The sequence below is a fragment of the Schistocerca cancellata genome, chromosome 10, assembly GCF_023864275.1.
Source record: "Schistocerca cancellata isolate TAMUIC-IGC-003103 chromosome 10, iqSchCanc2.1, whole genome shotgun sequence".
Lineage (NCBI taxonomy): Eukaryota > Metazoa > Arthropoda > Insecta > Orthoptera > Acrididae > Schistocerca > Schistocerca cancellata.
The window spans coordinates 221,665,803-221,679,328 of NC_064635.1; the positions used below are offsets into that span (position 1 = coordinate 221,665,803).

The following is a 13,526-nucleotide window of genomic DNA, read 5'->3' on the forward strand; positions in this document are numbered from 1 at the left end:
GACTAGACAGCTGCAATTGAGCAGTGATGGAAAATCCGAGATGAAAGGTTATTATAATCCTACTAGTTGGCAGCTCAGCACACAGTAGCCACCTCCGGCAACTGCGAGGCACCACGAGTTCTGAAGGTCAATTCCCAACTCCTGCAAAGTAGGAGGGAGACTCTGGAAGGCCTGTTCAGGCAGGGGATTACCATATATGTGTGTGTGTGTGTGTGTGTGTGTGTGTGTGTGTGTGTGCGCCGGCCCACCCCGCAAGCAGCACAAAAGGAAAGGACGAGGTGCGGCATCGAGGTGGCGCAGCTGACGCAAACCGGATAGACAGCGTGGTGACGTCAAAGGGGCTATTGTGTAGCCGCCATTGTAACGGGTCTCAGCCACTCGTCACCACCTGGCGGTGACGACATTCTTTGTGAGCAGGCTGGCTGCCTCGAGACGCAGCCTCCACAGGGCCGTTTGATCTTCAGGTTAGAGGGGGAAGGGAGGGTGGGGCAGGGAGATATGCCGCCGATCGGCACGGTCGCAGAGGTTTTCAACGCTCAGCGGGACAATTACGTGCACCCCACTTCTCAAACAGATGAGTGGTTCAAATGGCTCTGAGCACTATGAGACTTAACATCTGGGGTCATCAGTCGCCTAGAACTTAGAACTACTTAAACCTAACTAACCTAAGGACATCACACACATCCATGCCCGAGGCAGGATTCGAACCTGCGACCGTAACGGTCTCGCTGTTCCAGACTGAAGCGCCTAGAACCGCTCGGTCACCACGGCCGGCCATACGTAAATGAAAACACGTGTCATGCGGACGATCCATTGAAGTCGGTATAAACACGCCGGGTACACGGCTTTTCCGCCTTTTGCGTCTGCGACTTTCGCCATGACTGTCTCAATGCAGGACTGCGTTCTGCTTGTACAGCTGTATTACAAGAATGACGACTGTGCACACGTCGCTCTGCAGAAGTTCCGTACACTAAAGGGTTTCAAAAACGGCGTTGATCCGATGACTGCCGTGGATCTGGAGAAAAAAAAATTCAGAAATTCGAAATGACGGGTGCTTTTGGTATGCAGCCTGGGAGAGGGAGGAAACGAATTGATTCGGCGTCAGTGGAAGCAGTGGCCACAGAAATACAGGAGGAGACGAGTGGTGGTGTGCAAACGTGTAGTGCACCGAACACTGGACATAACCGTGAGCAAGGCACGTAAAATCCTACGAAACATCCTTCTTTGCTATCCATTCAAAATTATCCATGTGCACAAAGTTGCTTACTGTTAATCTCCCAGCATGAGAGGCCTTTGCTTTAGAATTTCTTGCTCTCATGCGAGTGGACAATGAGTGGCCGTGGAAGATTTTGTGGACAGACGAAGCTCACTTGCATCTGACAATACACAGAATTGTAGAATATGGGCGACGGAAAATCCACACGCAAATCAACCAGCACCACTTCAACCTGAAAAGGTCACTGTGTGGTGCGGGATTACGGCATCACTTATCATAGGGCCATATTTTTTCGAAGAGACAGGTGCTTCCCGGTCCTGTTGCCTGTACCGTCACTGGTAACCGCTGTGAGTGTCTTTCCCGCAATCACGCCATTGCAGCTCTCCAACAGCGTGGATGTGTGGATGGGATCATATTTATGCGAGATGGCGCACGTCCGCACATTGCAAATCCAGTTAAGCAGCTGCTGAAGCGCCATTTCGGAAATGCTAGCATTGTCAGCCGCCATTTCCCTACAGCCTGGCCGTCCCGATCACCTGATCTTACTCCGTGTGACTATTGCTGTGGGGCTATCTGAAAGATGTTGTGTTCAGTGATCCGATTACAAACTTAGCTGCATTAAAGAGACGCACTGCGCAACACATTCTGAACGTGACCCCGGAAACACTTCGATCAGCATGCTGTTTGTTGGCTTCAACTTGTTGCAGAAAACAGTGGACAGCATATCGGACATGTTTTGCGCCAATCACACGGAAATTAATAATCCTATTTGGTTTTCATTGATGTTTTTTTGCGGATTTTAGCCTCAGGACAATTAAAAACTTATTTTTCCCACCTAGCCGTGGTGGATGGCCGCTCATACTGTCGCAAGCATTATGCTAGAAACAATTATGTAACTTCCAGAAACCATCTGAAGATGAACCTGAAAAGCTTCGAAAACCGGTTCATGGAATAAAACATAATTATTGAAAAAAGTGACTGGTTGCAGTTTTATATAACTTATTTCAGTTAAAAAGTTTACGTTTCAAATAGAACTCTACTAACTAGGACAGTATTTCGTATTGAAGACAGTGGAGGCTAATAACCAGACATTCGCAATTATTTCGCAAAAGCTCATCTGCGTATCCATGTTTACTGGAATGTTTCTGTTTCTTATCGTACACTTTCGTACGTCTAGTTTTCGTTTTTACTAGTGTTTACTCCTGGCTATATATATAAGTACAAATTCTCTATACTAACGTACGCTTACTTAACGAGTCACGGGACACCCCCTCACATCGTGTTGGACCTCCCTTTGCCCGGCACAGCGCAGCAACGCGACGTGGCATGGACACACTTCGCTGGAAGTCCCCTGCTGAAATATTGTTCCATGCTGTCTCTAGATACGCCCGTAATTGCGAAAGAGTTCTCGGTGCAGAAGTTTGTACACGTCCTTCAGGATAACGACATCGCTCGACTAGAGCGGCCACCATGTTCACCAGACATGAACCCTATCGAAGATGCCAATGATAGATTGAAAAGGCCTGTTTATGGACGACGTGAGCCACCAACCACTCTGAGGGATCTTCGCCAAATCGCCGACGAGGAGTGGGACAATCTGGAACAACAGTGCCTTGATGAACTTGGGGATAGTATGCCACGACGAATACAGGCATGCATCAATTCAAGAGGACTGCTACTGGGTGTTAGAGGTACCGGTGTGTACAGCAATCTGGATCTCCACCTCTTAAGGTCTCGCTGTATGGTGGTACAAAAGGCAATGTGTGGTTTCAAGATCAATAAAAATGGCGGAAATGATATTTATGTTAACGTCTATTCCAATTTTCCGTAGAGGTTCCGGAACTCTCGCAACTGAGGTGATGCAAAACTTTTTTTGATGCGGGAATATTGATCACATCTTCACCTCCCCCATCTCCCCCTCCATTCCCTCTTCACCCCGCCGGCCGAAGTGGCCGTGCGGTTAAAGGCGCTGCAGTCTGGAACCGCAAGACCGCTACGGTCGCAGGTTCGAATCCTGCCTCGGGCATGGATGTTTGTGATGTCCTTAGGTTAGTTAGGTTTAACTAGTTCTAAGTTCTAGGGGACTAATGACCTCAGCAGTTGAGTCCCATAGTACTCAGAGCCATTTGAACCTCTTCACCCCTCTGTCTGTACCCTCCTCTCCCGTCCCTCTTTTCCATTTCCTCCTTCCCCTTTTGTGTGTCAATCTCCTCCCATTCCTCTCTCTTTCTCTGTCTCCTCCTAACCCATTTCGCCATCTCTTGTTCCACACGTTCCCTCAGAGTGGTTGGTGGGTCACGTCGTCCATAAACAGCCCTTTTCAATCTATTCACGCATGTTCGATAGGGTTCAAGCCTGGAGAACATGCTGGCCACTCTAGTCGAGCGATGTTGTCATCCTGAAGGAAGTCAATCACAAGATGTGCACGATGGCGGCGCAAATTGTCGTCCATGAAGACGAATGTCTCGCCAATATGCTGCCTATATGGTTGCACTATCCGTCGGAGAATGGCATTCGCGGATAGTACAGCCGTTACGACGCCTCCCATGACCACCAGAGGCCCTACATAATGCCACCCCAAAACAGGAGGGAACCTCCACCTTGCTGCACTCTCTGGACAGTGTGTCTAAGGCGAGCATTCTGGCCGGGTTGCCTCCAAACACGTCTCTGACGATGGTCTGGTTGAAGGCATACGCGACACTCATCGGTGAAGAGAACGTGATGCCAATACTGAGCGATCCATTCGGCATGCTGTTGGGCCCATCTGTACCGCGCTGAATAGTGTCGTGGTCGCAAAGATGGACCTCACCATGGACGTCGGGAGTGAAGTTGCGCATCATGTAGCCTATTGCTCACAGTTTGAGTCGTAACAAGACGTCCTGTGGCTGCTCCAAAAGCATTCTTCAACATGGTGGCGTTACTGTCAGGGTTCCTCGTAGGTAGCGGTCATCCACTGCAGTAGTAGCCCTTGGCCGGCCTGAGCGAGGGATGCCATAGACAGTACCTGTCTCCCTGTTTCTCCTCCGTGTCCGAACAACATCGCTTTGATTCATTCCGAGACGCCTGGACACGCCCATTGTTGAGAGCTCTTCCTGGCACAAAGTAACAATGCGGAGGCGATCGAACCGCAGTATTGACCGATTGAACTATAGACAACACGAGTCGTGTACCTCCTTCCTGGTGGAATGACTGGAACTTATCGGCTGTCGGACTCCCTCCGTCTAATAGGCGCTGCTCACGCATGATTGTTTACATCTTTGGGCGGGTTTAGTGGCATCTCTGAACAGTCAAACGGACTGTGTCTGTCATACAATATCCACAGTCAACGTCTGTCTTGAGGAGATGTGGGAACCGGGGCGATGCAAAACTTTTGATGTGTGTATATGACATAGGCGTTCACAGATGAAGATAAGGGTAAGAAGCTAGTTATATTTATAAAAATTATTGTGTGGGCATAACTACGTTCCTTATCTCCTCACTGGATCGACTGCTACCTAACTTGGTGCACGTTGAGAAGAATGAGCAAAAGTTCACGGCAAAGGCAACTAATGTCTGAGGAAAGAGGGCGATGGCAAGTGGTATGTGACTTGTGTGGAATAATGTTCTCAAACCAGCCCTGGCCAGACCAACCGTCGACCTGAACTAGCTATGCACTCAAAATGAGTTAGTGGTAGTGTAAACAAGAAAGCCTATTGATAGTGTAAACAAAAGAACCTACCCAACTTTCTTAAGATACTGATGGTGTTAAAATAGGGAAAATCTTTTATCTCACCATCAAATATTATGCAATAAATTGGCAAATAGTAAATATGGTATATTTCACAATTATAATGGGTAAATACTATTATCAGACACTTCCCAGCATATATCAAACGAAAACTGAAACGAATATTACTTTGGACGAAATACAAAATCAAATTTATCAGGTCACCTCTTTTGTTTATCAAAAGAAAACAGAGGGGAAAAACTAGAAGAGTGTCTCCTGGGCATGCAGAAAATCTGAAGTTAATATCACTGAGTAAAAAATTGCAACCAGCCACACTTATTCAATGCCTGATTTCTTTCATTGTTATTAGTTTCCGGCCTGGGCCCATTGTCCTTGGTAGTGAGGAATCTCGTACAAATTTCATATTTTTGTCGTATAATATAAACGAATATTCATGATCTTCTTGTTTACAAAAACTTTTACACTGGAGCGCCAAAGAAACTGGTATATGCATGTGTATTCAAATCCAAAGAGATGTAAACAAGCAGAATGCGGCGCCGCGGTCGGCAACGCCTATATAAGACAACAAGTGTCTGGCGCAGTTGTTAGATCGGTTACTGCTGCTACAATGGTAGGTTATCAAGATTTAAGTGAGTCTGAATGTGGTGTTATAGTAGGTGCACGAGTGATGGGACACACCATCTCCGAGGAAGCCATGAAGTGGGGATTTTCCCGTACGGCCATTTCACGAGTATGCTGTGAATATCACGAATCCGGTAAAACAGCAAATCTCCGACATCGCTGCGGCGAAAAAAGATCGTGCAAAAACGAGACCAACGACGACTGAAGAGAGTTGTTCAGAGTGACAGAAGTGCAACCCTTCTGCAAATAGCTGCAGATTTCAATGCTGGGCCATCAAAAAGGGTCAAACGTCCGAACCGTTCACCGAAACATCTTCGGTATGGGCTTTCGGAGTCGAAGCCCCACTCGTGTACCCTTGATGACTGCACGACACAAAGCTTTACGCCTCGGCTGGGCCTATCAACGCCGACATTGGACTGTCGATGACTGGAAACACGTTGTCTGGTCGCACGAGTCTCGTTTCAAATAGTAACGAGCGGATGGACGTGTACGGGTATGGGACACAACCTCATGAATCGATGGATCCTGCATGTCAGCAAGGGACGGTTCAAACTGGCGGAGGCTGTGTAATGGTGTGGGGTGTATGCAGTTGGAGTGATATGGGACTCCTGATACGTCTACATACGACTTTGACGGTGACATGTATGTAAGCATCCTGTCTGATCACCTGCATCCGTTCATGTCCATTGTGCATCCCGAGAGTTTCGGGCAATTCCAGCAGGGCAATGCGACACCCCACACGTCCAGTATTGTTACAGGGTGGCTCCAGGAACACTCTTCTGAGTTTAACCACTTCCGCTAGCCACCAAACTCTCCGGACATGAAAATTATTGAGCATATCTGTGATGCCTTGAAACGTGCTGTTCAGGAGATATCGCCACCCTCGCGTACTATTAACGGATTTATGGCCAGCCTTACAGGATTCGTGGTGTCAGTTCCCTCCAGCACAACTTCAGACATTAGTCGTGTCCGTTCCACGTCGTGTTGCGGCACTTGTGCGTGCTCGCGGGGGTCCTACACTATATTAGGCAGGTGTACCAGTTTCTTTGGCTTTTCAGTGTACGTTACACATACCGTTTCTAATCATCAGCAAATTTAGGATCTGATTTGTTGTAGAATGACGGGAAACGTTATACTGGTGGTTAAAGGATTATTGTAACTAACATATTATCAAAGTATGTCGTTTCAATGCAACAGCACACTAAAGATCGATAAAAGACGCATCGTTCTTGGTACAGTTTATTGGAATTAAATGTGAATTAGGAACATATTTACGATTAACGCTTTCAGGATCGTGCGATCCAAAGGTTAATCGTACATCTTCATGGTCGATATAGTGCAACGAGCACGGACGCAGAATTGCAAAGTGACGCAGTTGCTGTGTACAAGTAGTAACAGAGTTTGCACGTTCTTGTTTCAAGTTTCGCATTTCACATTCTGAAACTAAATAGGAACAGCGACCAAGTAAGAATCTCCTTCGGGTTTCACTAAAATGTTTATTTTGTTTTAGGGCAGAAAAACAAATAGGGTCACACGCGCCCAAGTCAGAACTGTAGAACACGAAGACAAAGAGAGGTTCAAATGGCTCTGAGCACTATGGGACTTAACAGCTGAGGTCATCAGTCCCCTAGAACTTAGAAGTACTGAAACCTAACTAATCTAAAGACATCACACACATCCATGCCCGAGGCAGGATTCGAACCTCCGACCGTAACGGTCGCGCGGTTCCAGACTGAAGCGCCTAGAACTGCTCGGCCACTCCGGCCTGCGACAAAGAGAATCGACGGAAGAGAAGACAGCTAAAATCAGGGACGTGGAGAAAGGTCTACAAAATACGCTATAGAGAAACGGAGGTCCTGAACTAAAAATTAAATGGCCTTCTCCATACTGCTACGACAGATAAAAAGTAAAACGCGGTTGACTGCCCGCGCGTCGTTCGCTAAAACGGCCGATAACTCAGACGGCAAACACAAACGAGAAGGTAAGTGGTTAAAAAAAAAGGGGGGGGGACATTCTGTCAGGAAATGGCGGAGCTTCAAAGGTTGAGCGCAATGAGTATAAAGTGTTGTGGGAGCACCAATTAACAAATGACGATGGCTATAAAGACAGTGCAACCTAGTTAAAATGATATCCTCACGGCGAGAGGCTTAATAACCCGGAGCTTGTTCCTATGAAGGGTGAGATCATCGGAGGGAGTGGAAGAACCCACAGGCTGAGCTAAGAGGACTGCAGCCTCGGCAGCAGCGTCGGCGGCCTCGTTTCCTGTCAGACCGACGTGACCAGGGACCCCCATAACCACCACAGTGGCTCCATCAAGAGTGAGCAAGTGACAGCTTTCCTGGACCCGTTGCACTTGTGAGAATGATAAAATAATTTTTATCTTACTTGGAAAACTGTTGTAACTTTTGTTAAGCTGCAACTACCTCCGCCGCTATATGTACACGTGTAAGTCGACCAGGCTTCAGCAGTCGTTAGTGCAAGCTGCCTGCCACACTCGCGAACTCAGTTCACAAAAGACCAAAAAACTGATTCTATGCTCAGACAGAATCCTACACTATCGTACACTGTTAAGTTGATAATTAGTCACACTGCTGTGTGCTAACTGAAATTTCACTATCAATTAACTAAATTCATATAATTAAAAATTAAAACCTGCCTTTGAAGATGAAAAGAAAACAATATGTTTCTCGTTATAGCACCTGCATAACATTGGAAACACCGTCACAATGAGACTGCAACCCAGTGAGCAGAATCCACTGATGATATTTCTTTCTTTCTTAAAAAACAAAAAAAAAAATAAGGAAAAGGGGAGGGGGAGGCTTCATTAGAATGTTGTGGGAGGTTATGATAAAGTGAGAAATGTTATTTTCAAATATACTAATTTATGTGAATATGCTAACAATTAACAGGTGTCTGTGGATCACCAACGTGATAATATTCGAATTAATGGAAACTGTATCTGTGCAGAAGGCACCTGAATGCTCTCTTAAAAACTGTAGATTAATATGCAGTGCACTTTCAAAAGTATAGGCAACTCGCAAAACGCGCACATACTGGACAGCATCACCTCTAGGTCCCAGTACGATAAAGAAATAACGATAAAATGCAGTCACGAGTTCCAAAACAGACTCGCAAATTGCGAGCTATGTATTGCAAAGACAAAACGCAAGCGCTAAATGCGACACCTACTCGAACACAGCTGAAGGTGCGCCAGACTGCAGCCATACACCGAAGAGCAACTGTCCAACCAATGAGTCACGGGCAGCCGCCGTGTGCTCGCCCAAAAACCGACACCTCCACACTCCAAGCCAACTCCGACTAGACTCAGTCTCGCACACTTCTCAAAATTACCGCAGGAGGCGAGGAAATTCCACATTTCCCACAGTGACGAGTGAAGATCTTCCTTTCTTTCCCTGTATACAGGGAAACCCTGCGCAATTTTCTCATCCAGCATTTGCTGTATTCTCTGTTAACAAGCTGACCTCGGCAGAATACCGGCCCTCGCCTTACAGTTGGTGGAAAGATATTGGGTGTATAAATGGAGCTCACTTGCCATGCTATTAATTTGAGACATTTCTGCGCCACCCGCGATCTTTTTTGCGGCACTCGCGATCTTTTTTGCGGCACTCGCGATCTTTTTTGCGGCACGCGCGATCTTTTTTGCGGCACGCGCGATCGCTTTTGCGGCACGCGCGATCGCTTTTGCGGCACGCGCGATCTTTTTTCGCCACTCGCTATCTCTGTTTTTGAGCAACGTGTGTTCTTTTCCCCTGATCTGGACATACTTGCTTGGTCTGGTCAACTTTTTCCGTATTTTTCTTATTTAGTGGTCTTCCTTTGGTATTGAACATTACCAACACAATTTCTTTCTTTCTTTCTCGTACTTCCCTCCCCGTTTTATTCCTTCTTATGATTACTATTTCAACTTTAGTTATTTAATTTCCCTACCCACCAGTTACCCACTATGTACCCTAATCCTATACCACATTATTTACATTCATTCCGGAAACATGCATTCACCGTAGCCAAACTGCAATCCCACATACTTTTCCTCCGGTCCTGCTTAACCTTTGGAATTATCCCTAAAGGGCTTACCTTAAAAGTTCCCATCTCCGGGTGAAATCCTCCTTCCACCAGTCTCTCCTGGACTTCCAGAACCTTCAATCCTTAGCCCTTACCCAACTTGTCCTGAATCTCTACACTACTTCATGTAACCACCACTCCCAACAGCTCCTATCTCTCTTCAAAGTCCTTCACCTCTCAAACCCTTGCTTGGAGAACACACTCAGGAACATCATCCTAGAAGCCAGCTGCAAACTTGAGTTCCATGCCACACACCACCTGAAAAAACTATCCACAGTGCTAGTGCAACACCTAAGAAGTGGGGTCCCTCTACCTATCCCTCACAAACACCAACCACAACAGAACCTTCAACAAACCCCTCTCATAGCCAACAAACCTAGCCTAGCCACCCTACTCAACCTCCCCATCCCAGCACATACCCCACACAGACCAAATCTCTACTATAACCACAGTCAAATGCCACATATCACTAGTCCCAATTTAGTCCTAAACCTCTCATCCAGATCCCTCTCTCCTCCAGAGACATCTGTTCTATCAAAAGGCTTAACCTTTAGCCCCACGCCTAAATTCAACCACACTGCCCTGGTTAAAGATCTCCTCTCATTCACCCGGAACCTCAACTGGAAATATCACTTCATTACCCAAACACAGCCCCCAAATACTAGACCCAGTGTTGAACCCTGTCTAGAACAGTTCCGACTGCCTTCCCAAAGGGATCCTCCTCCCCTCCCCCAAAACCATCCCTTGCAGACATTTCAGGAATTCCTCACATCCAGTGTTGCCTCCCAGTCCTTCTTGAAGAACATCCCGACAACCCCCAACATCACCCCAGCTGAATCCCGTGCCATTAAGGAGCTGAAAATAGACCGCTCTATTGTCATCCTCCCGGCAGATAAAGGCTCCACAACTGTCGTACTTGACCGTGTGGAGTATGTGGCAGAAGGACTGCGTCAACTCTCCAACACCTCAACCTACAAAGCTGTTACCCAGGATCCCATTCCCTCCATCCAGACTGAGCTGCAAAAAATCCTAAAAATCCAAGGTCCCTCACAAGGCCTCACAACAGCTTCCATAGACTTACTCATTCCACCTGAGCCACGTACCCCTACCTTCTACCTATTACCCAAAATCCACAAAGAGAACCATCCTGGCCGTCCCATTGTAGCAGGCTTCAAAGCCCCAACCGAACGTATCTCAGCTCTGGTAGACCAGCACCTCCAACCTATCACCCGCAGACTCCCATCCTACATCAAAGACACAAACCACTTCCTAGAACGCCTCAAATCCATTCCCACTCCTCTCCCACCTGAAACCTTTCTTGTCGGCATAGATGCTACATCCCTTTACACAAACATCCCACATACCCATGGTCTCTCTGCCCTTGAGCACTACCTCTCCCAACGCCCACCCGAAGATCTTCCAAAAACCTCGTTCCTTATCACACTTACCAACTTCATCCTCACCCATAACTACTTCACTTTTGAAGGCCAGACCTACAAACAAATCAGGGGAACGGCCATGGGAACCAGGATGGCTCCATCCTATGCCAACCTCTTCATGGGCCGCATGGAGGAGGCTTTCCTGAAGACCCAACAGCTGCTTCCCCTGGCCTGGTATAGGTTTATAGATGACATCTTTGTGGTCTGGACTCATGGTGAAGAAACACTCCTTAATTTCCTCCATAACCTCAACTCCTTTTCGAATCTGAATTTCACCTGGTCCTTCTCCAAAACCCAAGCCACCTTCCTGGATGTTGACCTTCATCTTGTTGAAGCTCACATCCACACCTCTGTCCATATCAAACCCACAAACAAACAACAGTACCTTCACTTCGATAGCTGCCATCCATTCCACATCAGACGCTCCCTTCCCTACAGCCTAGGTATTCGTGGCAAACGCATCTGCTCCAGTGATGAATCCCTCAACAATTACACCAATAACCTGACCAGTGCTTTCCTCTCCCGCAACTATCCTGCAGACCTTGTCCACAAACAGATCTCCCGAGCAATACATTCCTCCCCGTCCAACAACAATGTTCCTACCCCCAGACCACACAGAAGCATCCCCCTTGTCACCCAATATTATCCTGGCCTCGAAAACATCAACAAATTACTCCGCCAGGGATATGACTTTCTCAAGTCAACCCCTGAAATGAGATCATCCCTTGACAAAATTTTCCCCACACCACCCAGAGTTGCCTTTCGTCGCCCCCCTAACCTCCGTAACATCCTTGTTAAACCCTACAATATTCCCAGACTACCTTCTCTACCCAGCGGTTCCTACCCCTGTAACCGACCCCGCTGCAAAACCTGCCCCATGCATCCCCCCACAACCACCTACTCCAGCCCCGCTACTGGTAAAACATACACAATTCAAGGCAGGGCCACGTGTGAAACTACACATGTCATTTATCAACTGACATGCCTGCACTGCACAGCCTTTTACATCGGCATGACAACAACTAAACTGGCTGAGCGCATGAACGGACACAGACGAACTGTCCGCCTAGGAGATGCCCAAGACCCAGTAGCGGAGCATGCCCTCCAGCATAATTCTAGGGACCTAGGAACCTGCTACACCGTATGTGCCATTTGGCTTCTCCCACCCAACACCAGTCCCTCTGAACTGCGGAGATGGGAACTTGCACTCCAACACATCCTTTCATCCCGCCATCCCCCTGGACTGAACCTACGTTAAACAACCTCACTCCCATTTACTCTTCAGTCTTCTCCTCTTTCCCTTTCCTCTTTAGCCATTCACGCATCTTTTCATCCTACATAGTTGTGTTTATCTTTATACTATATACCTCTTTACTTCTGTATGCATCCTCTTTGGTTTGAAGCTGGCACAGTACCTACAGTAGAATATCTTTGGCTTCCCTCTGACAACCATGCCTCCATCCTTGCTACCCTCCCTATTTTCCTTTCCCTGTTGCTTCATAGCCTGGGTTGTGAGTAACTGAATCTCCTTTCCCTTCTTCCGTTTCTTTCCCCTCTCTCCTCCCTGATGAAGGAACATTTGTTCCGAAAGCTAGGAATGTAAATTTTCGGTTCTGTTTTATGTGTATCTATCGGCTGTACTGAGCTGAGGTAAGTACTGGCCAGCCCCTCTATCTCTTTGTTAGTATTTGTTTCACATCTTTATATGAGATTTTCCATTAATCATTTAGATAACCTAAGGACATCACACACATCCATGCCCGAGGCAGAATTCGAACCTGCGACCGTAGCGGTCGCGCGGTTCCAGACTGTAGCGCCTAGAACCGTTCGGCCACTCCGGCCGGCACACCTATGTTTTAAATCCTTTATTTGGTTCCTATGGAGTATTTCCATTTCTTGATCTGCTAGCTACTTTTTGTGACTCCGTTTCTAGCAATTTAACTATCATTCTAGAAATATGGCCATTATACGGGAAAATATTTTGTAGTTAGCATTTTTTAACACTGGCGAAAATTTCCTCAAAAGAAAAAAAAATATTTAGCAGAGCGTGGTTTCGATCCACGGACCTCTGGGTTATGGGCCCAGCACGCTTCCACTGCGCCACTCTGCTGTTGTGCAATTACTGCCTTCATATGTAAACTTCAATACTGACACGGTTGTTTCGTGACGAAGCATTTTGTTCCGTTAATGATAAGCCTTACCATACGTTATTATTTTATGAACACTACAAATAAAGAATACTTGTTACTACGATTCCAGCATCGTTCCAAGTACAATACATACGCGGTAATAGTTCTGACAGATTTAACATGGTATGTTCTTTTCTTCACTGGCTGATCTGCCGGAATTTATGTGATCAACCATTTCATGTAGAAAGGACTTCATCATTTTTTTCTCTGCCTGAAAGAAGTTCTCACCACGCAGTTCATATTATAAAATT

General features: G+C 46.8%; 1 non-coding gene across 1 annotated transcript; it reads right to left on the reverse strand.

Annotated features, from left to right (window-relative positions):
- Nucleotides 1-13,124: 13,124 nt before the first annotated feature.
- Trnam-cau (transfer RNA methionine (anticodon CAU)) lies at nucleotides 13,125-13,196 on the reverse strand. Its single transcript has one exon. It is a non-coding gene; the product is annotated as a tRNA-Met (tRNA).
- Between the last annotated feature and the right edge of the window lie 330 nt (nucleotides 13,197-13,526).